Raw genomic sequence first — 8,602 nt, forward strand, 5'->3', positions numbered from 1 at the left:
TAAACAAAAGTAAAATAACCCGAACAGGTGATCAACCCAAAACCACTCGTACCGTTTTACTTTCTCTCTCTCTCTTTGTAGTTTAAGCACACCTGTTACCGTATCAACCGCCTGCGCCCCGCAAGACGAGCAAACATTACGTTAAAAACATAACATTCAGTCCGTTACGATATCAAGTTTCCAGGCTTGATATTTATTTTTGGATTATTAATCAGCGCTTCCCTGAACACAGCGATGGTTGATTGACCAGCTGTACTTTTGCTGCTAACCGGAGTAACAGTTTAGTCCAAAGCCTTTTCTGCTAAAATAAAATCTTCAGTGTGTGTCAGATACAGTACACGTTGCATATTGAGCTGTTTAGCTAACGTAAGACTGTGTAGCAGACAGGCTTCAAGGTGTAGAAGTTGTGTCAGTGCTGCTATTATGCTGTACTTAGCTAACGAGAAGCGTGTGTTTGTGAGACGGCCACCCACGTGATCACGTAGAATGAGCATCAGCCAATGAAAAGCGGCCCCTCTGGTAAGGTCCATTAGCTTACTGGCACATAGGCCACATTCAATATGGCGGACGCTGTAACGTATCGCAGCAACAGGCCGACCCAGTCTATGAGGCGTCACAAGGGCCGCTTTTCATTGGCTGATGCCCATTCTACGTAGTAGCACGGCTACAACGTGCGTGGCCGTCTCACAAACACACGCTTCCCGTTAGCTAAGTACAGCATAATGGCAGTACTGATACAACTTCTACACCTTGAAGCCTGTCTGCTACACAGTCTTACGTTAGCTAAACAGATCAATATGCAACGTGTACTACATCTGACATACACTAAAGATTTTATTTTAGCAGAAAAGGCTTTGGACTAAACTGTTACTCGTGTTAGCCACTAGCCGATAGTACCAAGTACAGCTGGTCAATCAACCATAGCTGAGTTCAGGGACGCGCTGATTAATAATCGAGAAATAAATATCATGCCTGGAAACTTGATATTGTAACGGACTGAATGTTATGTTTTTAACCTAATCTTTGCTCGCAGGCGGTTGCCACGGTAACAGGTGTGCTTAAACTACAAAGAGAGAGAGAGAGTAAAAAGGTTAATTATATTACAACTTCAGAAGATTTGCCTTTACCTTTACAGAGCTCTTTGTTTCCTCCTATCAGTCTGTAGCTTCTCATATTAAGGTCATCAAACCAAATTTCTGACACCTGCTGGCCTCAGGTTTGCAACCAGCTTGTGACTGAGAAACCAGTAACCTCCTCCCAGATGGTGTCATGAACTTGTTACCTCCTCTGTCCGTTGTAGTAGCTGATATATTGTGAAAATCCGGTAGAAATGATGCACTAATCGAGTCATGTTTACGTAGAAACAACGCGCCGCGAGACTTTGTTTGTGAGACTTGCGGTCACGTGGGTCGGTTGTGGTCAGAGCTTGGTAACAGCCAGGTCGCATTTATTCCACTTGAACGTCATTGATACTCGATAAATGTCACTAATCTACGTCCTGATACACCCAAGCGGGAAGAAAAACAACAGCTATAGCATACTGTAATGAGAATTAAGTTGTTACTGTACTGGACAACTTCAAAATCATAAGCTATGCTCAACATCCATGTTTACTTCCGCAAACACTCAGCACTACTTCTTTATGGCGGTTGGCAAAACACTGAGCACGCTCTCTATTTGCCCTCTGCTGTGCATGCGGACTATTTTCAGGTCGTTTGCAGTTCACACTGGAGAAAAACATACAGGTTGCATATATTTGGAAGTGTGAACGACCACGCCAAGAAACTCCGATCTGACAAAAAAAAAAAATCGGAATTAGGTCACTTAAAGTTGCAGTGTGAACCTAGTCTAAGTTGACTGAATGCTAACTACATTCACTTGGCCTTTACATATATAATTAAAAAATGCAGAAACAGTTGTTAAATACAGAGAATGACAACTCAAAATTGTTTTTCCACCAATGTTTTGGAGCTCCCTCTGGTGCAGCATATTCATTTTTTTGCGTTTAGGTGGAAAATGAATTATTGCCTAAGCAATCTCTTTATATATAGCTGCTGTCATCATACCCTCTATGCAGATTAATCGTCCACATCCTGCCACAGATGAACATGCTTCATAGTTAGGGTGACCAGATTTGGGTTTCTGAAAAGTAGGACACTTCTTTTTTTGTTGACGGGGGGTTGATCGGCGGACAAACATGCGCCAACGGGCATGTTTGTCATATGTCCGCTGTTGACCAAAATCCCGGACGATTTTGAAATTCCCCCCGGACATTTTTTTAGGTCTGAAAAGTAGGACATGTCCGGGAAAAAGAGGACGTCTGGTCACCCTATTCATAGTAGGGTCAGAGTTGGCTAGGTCATGATCAGAGCAGGGTTTTTTTGTTTTGTTTTTTCTCTCCAGGCATGATTCAATAAGTTCAGGCCAAGAATTACTAGTTTGGTTTCTACAGACAATAATTTTGTTGCTCATTCTAATTAGGCTTCTTTTAGCAACAATCAACCTGACTGCCAAAGAGCCTTTTAGCTTTTCCTGACTATGATCTAAGGTGGGTCCATATGATTCCTAACTAATGTTAAAAGTTTCTAACATTTTTTTGTATCCTTCGTGAGAACTGTGGTTTACACAATCAGATCCATATACATTTCTTTTGACCTTACAGCTTTGTTCTTGATCTGATTTGCAGCATTAGCTGTGAGATCTTATATAAAGTCCTATTGCAAATCAGGTTCATTTAACTGATTTTAAAGTGCATCTGGAAATCGTTCAAAATGCTTCAGTTTACCACATTTTGTTATGTTACGCCCCTACAGTATTTCAATGTGTTATGCATTAACGTGGATTTAAAAGAAAAAAATCAAAAATAATAATCCAAGAAATCGTATTTACATGAGTATTGCAGCCTTTGGCATTAAGTTCAAAACTGAACTGGTTACACTGATCATCCTTGAAAAGTTTCTACCACTTAAATAGAGTCCACTTGTGGTAAATTCAGTTGACTGAATTTGACTTGGAAAAGCACGTACCTGTCTATGTAAGTATATCTTTACTCAAAGCTGAAAAGCAGAAAAAACAACTTAGTGTTCCAGGTGGCAGGTTCTGCTGCTGGGATGTAGCTGTAGTACAGTAGAGAGCAAGGGGGAAGATGTGAGCAGTGTACTAGGATGATTGACAGCACTAAGACCCTCCTGCTGGCTCTGATTGGTTGTTTCTGAGTATTTCTGCAGATAGCACTGGAAGAAGGCAGAGGAGCTTGATTAGTGACATTTTAACAACTGTATAAAAGACAAACATTTTTTTTTATAAATGTTTCATATGTTCTGCAGCTTGCAGATTCAGTCGGTAATGTCAGAAAATGTTGAAGAAATAAACACCCCTTTATTCACATAAAGGGGTGTGAATAGTTTCTGGCTCTTGAGACTTGCTGACACAGAGCAAAATCCCCCCATTCTGTCAGCTGTGAGGTCTCCTGGGAGGAAGTCGGCAGGTTCACCACCCTGAGAACCGGCTGTATGATTGAACATGCATTCACACACACACACACACACACACACACTAGACAGACAGTCAATACTAAAATGTTGCTTCTCAGAATCCGGCTGTATTCACTTGACTCTGAAAAGGAAGTTCATGTACTAGAAAGTTCAAATGTTCAAACATGCCCACTGCTTTTTCAGTGGTGGGCGCAATATGAATCGGAGTGTTTCAAAACCGAGAGAAACAGGTTAGATGCTAGCCCTTTGGTGGCAAGGTCAGGAAATTCCCTGTTTCCTCCGAGACGTTGCCAGCCATCTATGTTCGTCACACAGAAACAAACCCTGTCCTGCCCCACGAGAGGTCAGATTGATTTTTACCGCTTTTACACAAACAGAAACACTCTTACATTTCTAAGAAACTGGCTTCTTTTTCTTTTTAAATCGTTTCCAACCAGGTGATCTTCTCTCCAGCTTGTAAGTAAAATAAAAAATAAAAACACATTATGAAATCTTGAAAACAAATGTGCAGATTTCTCCCTCATTTTTGGCAACAAAAAAAAAAGTCAGAGCAGAAACTTTACAATGATTAAAAGCGAGTATATTTTTGCTGACTTAGTTTAAATTTGTGGAAGAACTGTGCATACTGTTGCCATGGTTTCAGTTCTAATATGAGAGCTGTTAACCGCCTTTGCGTCGCTGTTAGGGCACTGCCACTTACTGCTGCTCTCAACTTCAACATCCACCTAAACTGCTCTAGTTTCTGTTTTCTGAGCACAAAAAACATGCAAAACTAAATTACTGTACTTGAGTTTGCATCTCCTTTTTAATATGATTTAATTCGGCTCTAAAAGGCAGACCTTCCTCAGGTAAGGTTTAATAATTATGTGAAAAGTTTATCCAACTTTCACAGTTAAACTCAGAATAAATGTAGTGTGTCAATACCTGTACACAACATAATACCATGACAAAACACATGAAAGCACAGGATTTGTTTTATTTGAAACATGAAATCATAAAGCAGCTTTTTAAATTTTTTTATATGTTCCACCTACATTCCTAACAACTCTTTGTCATTGTTTTTCTAATATAATTGTATATTCTTCATAGCCATTTTTACATTTAAAATCTACATATGAAAGCAGTTTTTTCTGGTTCAAATAAATCCCCGTGATAGTCGTATGACTGGTCCGATAGTCTGGCATACACAAAATGAAAGGTGAGACACTGACACTTATGTCTTATCAAAGTTTCCTTTCGTTTCAGCTGCCCCTTTCTGTGCATATCAATGGTGAGACAATCAACTTGTAATTTTCCCACAGACGTCTTGCTGTACCATGTGCAGTGGCTCATATCAGGAATCTAAGTTCACTACAACATCCCGTATGATCTTCTTGGCGTGAACTTGAAATCACCTCACTAGATGACATTTCCATCCAGCCTTCTTCCCACAGTTTCTCGCAATATGTCACAATGCCTCTCACAATGTCACATATAGCATAGGTGAAGAGGACCAATGTATAGAGATGTGTCTCAGTAAATTAGAGAATCTTTAAGTTCATTTATTTCAGTAATTTAGTTCCAATGTTGAAACACATTTTCTATATAATTAATTACAGGCAAAATGAGATATTTAAATGGATTATTAATATTAACGATTATGGCTAAAAACAAATGAATACCCCCAAACAAAAATGAGAAAATTGCATTCTAAAAAAACAAGCTTAGAATGCATTTAATATATGAGTTATATGACCATGGAAAGGGAAATACTGACTCAATAGTTGTCAGACAGTCGTTGACACAATGAGAGACAGTCATGCTTAAAGAAGCTGGTAGTTCACACACTGCTGTATTTAAGCATACGAATGGAAGGCTACATGAGAGATTCAAAAGGCAGTAAGTGTTTGAAGAACTACTGCACACGAACGTATTTCCATGTGATAAACCCGTCCTGAGCCAGAGACAGTGTCAGCATCATTTTACCTGGGCAGGGAAGAAAACCACCTCCTGTTGCTCTGTGGTGCAGTTTTTTTCTTTTAAAACAGAAGATAATTTTACATTTTGAAAATGAATTTTTATGTTGTTTTACGTTTTATGTTGTGCTGAACATAGATACATGTTTCAATAAGTTGATATTTCTGTATGCATTTTCATTTTCAAGTTTTTTTTTAAACGTCAAAAGGAACTGAAACTAAAATGTGTAATCAGTCAAGCTATTTCAAATTGTGTACAAATAAATTTTACAAATTGATGTGCAGACATAAATAACCTTTTTCAAGAATATTCTGATTTCTTAAGAACCACATTTTCCTTTTAATTCATGTAAAGCATTTTGAATTGCCTCGTTGCTGAAAATGTGTTGTATAAATAAAATTACATTATCTTACCTTTACCATCTAACAAGGATGTGAGTCTGGCGGAAAGACTGAGGACCTTGAACTAAATGTTGACTGAGGGAGGTAATGGTTTGAAAATCTGTGAGCAATAGGAAGCAGTGAGAAAAATAGCCAAAGATGAAAAAGATAGTGGTAGATAATATGACATTAATAAAAGGTGACACATCAGCTGGAGTTTATTGGTGATCTGTCATTGCTATAGGAGACAAAATGAATCAAATTTTCAACACATTAATATAAGCAAAGAAAAGGCAAACAGTTGAGTTGCATCAATTTTACTTTTTGTTTTTTTAGGTATTAATAATTTATATCAGCTGGTATTCTTTTTTTTTTTTCTAAATTCCTGTCACTCAGTTCTTGACTCGCACTCAACTGATACCTGAATCCCACATTTGGATTAAACATTTGATGAATCGCAACATTTTAATTTTGTCTGAGCTGTTAGAATAAAAGTGACCCGAGAAAAGAGCCTTGTGGATCTTCAAATGTGACGTTTGTCCACTCAGATTTGTAACTGCCAGTTGATAGACAGCAGGTTCAGTGTCAGATCCTCTTTGGCCCACATGCACTCTGGTCGACTCGGGTCACAAGTTTCTTTCACCGCTAATTTGTAGATCTCATGCCAAAACAACAGAGGCTGAGAGAAATTCTAGTGAGGATTAAAGATTGTTTTCTTTTTTTTTTTAACTGGACTTTAATTTAAAGTTCTGTAATAAAACATAGCTGAATGAAATTCATGAAATTTTGTTGGTGTAAAATTCTGCAATTATCAATGTGTTTCTAGGGGAACTCCTGCCTAACTCAGCAACCATTTATAGCTGAAAAAGAAAATGTGACCACAGATCAAAAACAGATCACCAAATTACCACAAAAAAAAAAAGCAAGACAGTGAGTGAATGAATTACAATAATCATTCTTTTTAACTAAGAAGAGTTGAATTAAACCATTTTAAACATAACAATTAGTTCTGATAAAATTATTTCTTTGTTCTCAGAATTTTGTTTGCATACGTTGTCTGTCTTTCACAACTGTCTGTAGTCTGGACTTGTAATGTAACAAGCCTATTTTTAAAAAACGTCTGACTTTTCTCTTTTTCCTTGGCTGTGTTTTAACCCTTTTCAATTTTACTTCTTTCCAGTGATAGTTATAAAATTGCACTATCAGCAGTCATTTTCATGAAAAAGAAAAACTCTAAAAGTGATTTTAAAAAGTTTGGTTAATCCACAGAAAATATCAGCCTCTTTGTTGAGATTCTTCTGCAATGTCGCCCGGCTCCAAGCATAGCTGCCCTCGATTCTGTCTGTGGCACCATGCATTCATTTCTCACAGTTAGACCACAAAGATGCAGCACATTCAGGCTGCGATCGTGCCAACGGTGCAGCCAATAAATGAAATGATGTGGTTTCCTAGTTCCTTACAACTTCAGCTCAAGTCTGCATGAGCGACATTTGATCTGTGCAAACGTAGCTGAAACTTAAGAAAGAAAAACAAGGTCAGAAAGTGGCTCAGAGGGTGGGGACCAGAGAGGTGGTCCGCCTTACCCCCCTAACTGTAAGGAAAAATATGAGTCATGCTGCACGATGCTGGGCTATGTCTGTGGTGGACTTGAGCAAGGCACAGAGTATGCTAAGAGTGACTGCTCAATACTTTCAGCCCTGGTGTGACAAGGAGATATTTTAAAATATCAATTCTAAGGAGGATTTTAAAATATGACACACATGCATCTTTATTTTTATTCCAGATTGATCTATTTGTGGTGTACACAATTTTCACACATTGCAAGAGTTTTTTTCTATCCTATCCACACTCTGATGTTTACTTTGACGTGAATAAAAACAACAAAAATAAAAGATTGAGTGTAAGAAAAGCAAGACGATTTCCACCTTTTGATCTTGCATAGCTTATAATTATTTTATAATTATTTTTGTCAATTACTGACACTAAAGCATGTTTTGTAAATGTTAAATTAACTTAAGAATGCCTTTTTTCTTTTTTTTTTGCTAAAGTGTTAGCAAGTTATTCGCTATTGATAAGTAAAACCTTCTGTACTTACACATTAACAAGCCACCACATGTTTTACTGAATTGATGTTAAACATGTTTACAGTATAATTTTCTGTAAGCTATATCAATAAACATATGCACACGATCCAATGTCACTGTCATTCACATGATGTAAAATTGAGGGTTTTTTGTTTTGGGTTTTTTTTTTTTTTTTTTTTTTTTTTTTTTTACAAATCTCAGTTCATACTGCTGCGATAATAGAAAAGATAGTGAGAAACAATGCATGTTCTTCTATATTAATTGGTCACGAGTCTCGTGTAATGCTGTGCTGTCCTCTAGTGGATGGGTTTAAAATTACAGTTCCGACACATGAGAGGTTTGAGTTTAGGGGCGTTTCATTTGGTTAATCAATGCATCATGTAAGAGTATCACATCAAGTGATAATATCATTCTTATAATGTTGAAAATTCGTGTCTTCATCATAACTTTTACATGGTATAAAACGCAGAGTTTTCAAGAAATTCTTAATAATCTGTTTTTGAATTTCAAAGTCTAAAAGGATCACTTTTATTTTATGAATTATTATGACTATGTGCCTCGAATTCAACATTTGAAACTTTTTATAATGATCTTGTCTCTCTAAATTACGATTTAAATATCAAGACGTCAAAGGTTAAAATCAAGACTATGAGAATCAAATGTATTACTTTGAATCTATTTGATCGTG

Source organism: Gambusia affinis, linkage group LG07 (genome assembly GCF_019740435.1).
Source record: "Gambusia affinis linkage group LG07, SWU_Gaff_1.0, whole genome shotgun sequence".
Taxonomy (NCBI): Eukaryota; Metazoa; Chordata; class Actinopteri; order Cyprinodontiformes; family Poeciliidae; genus Gambusia; species Gambusia affinis.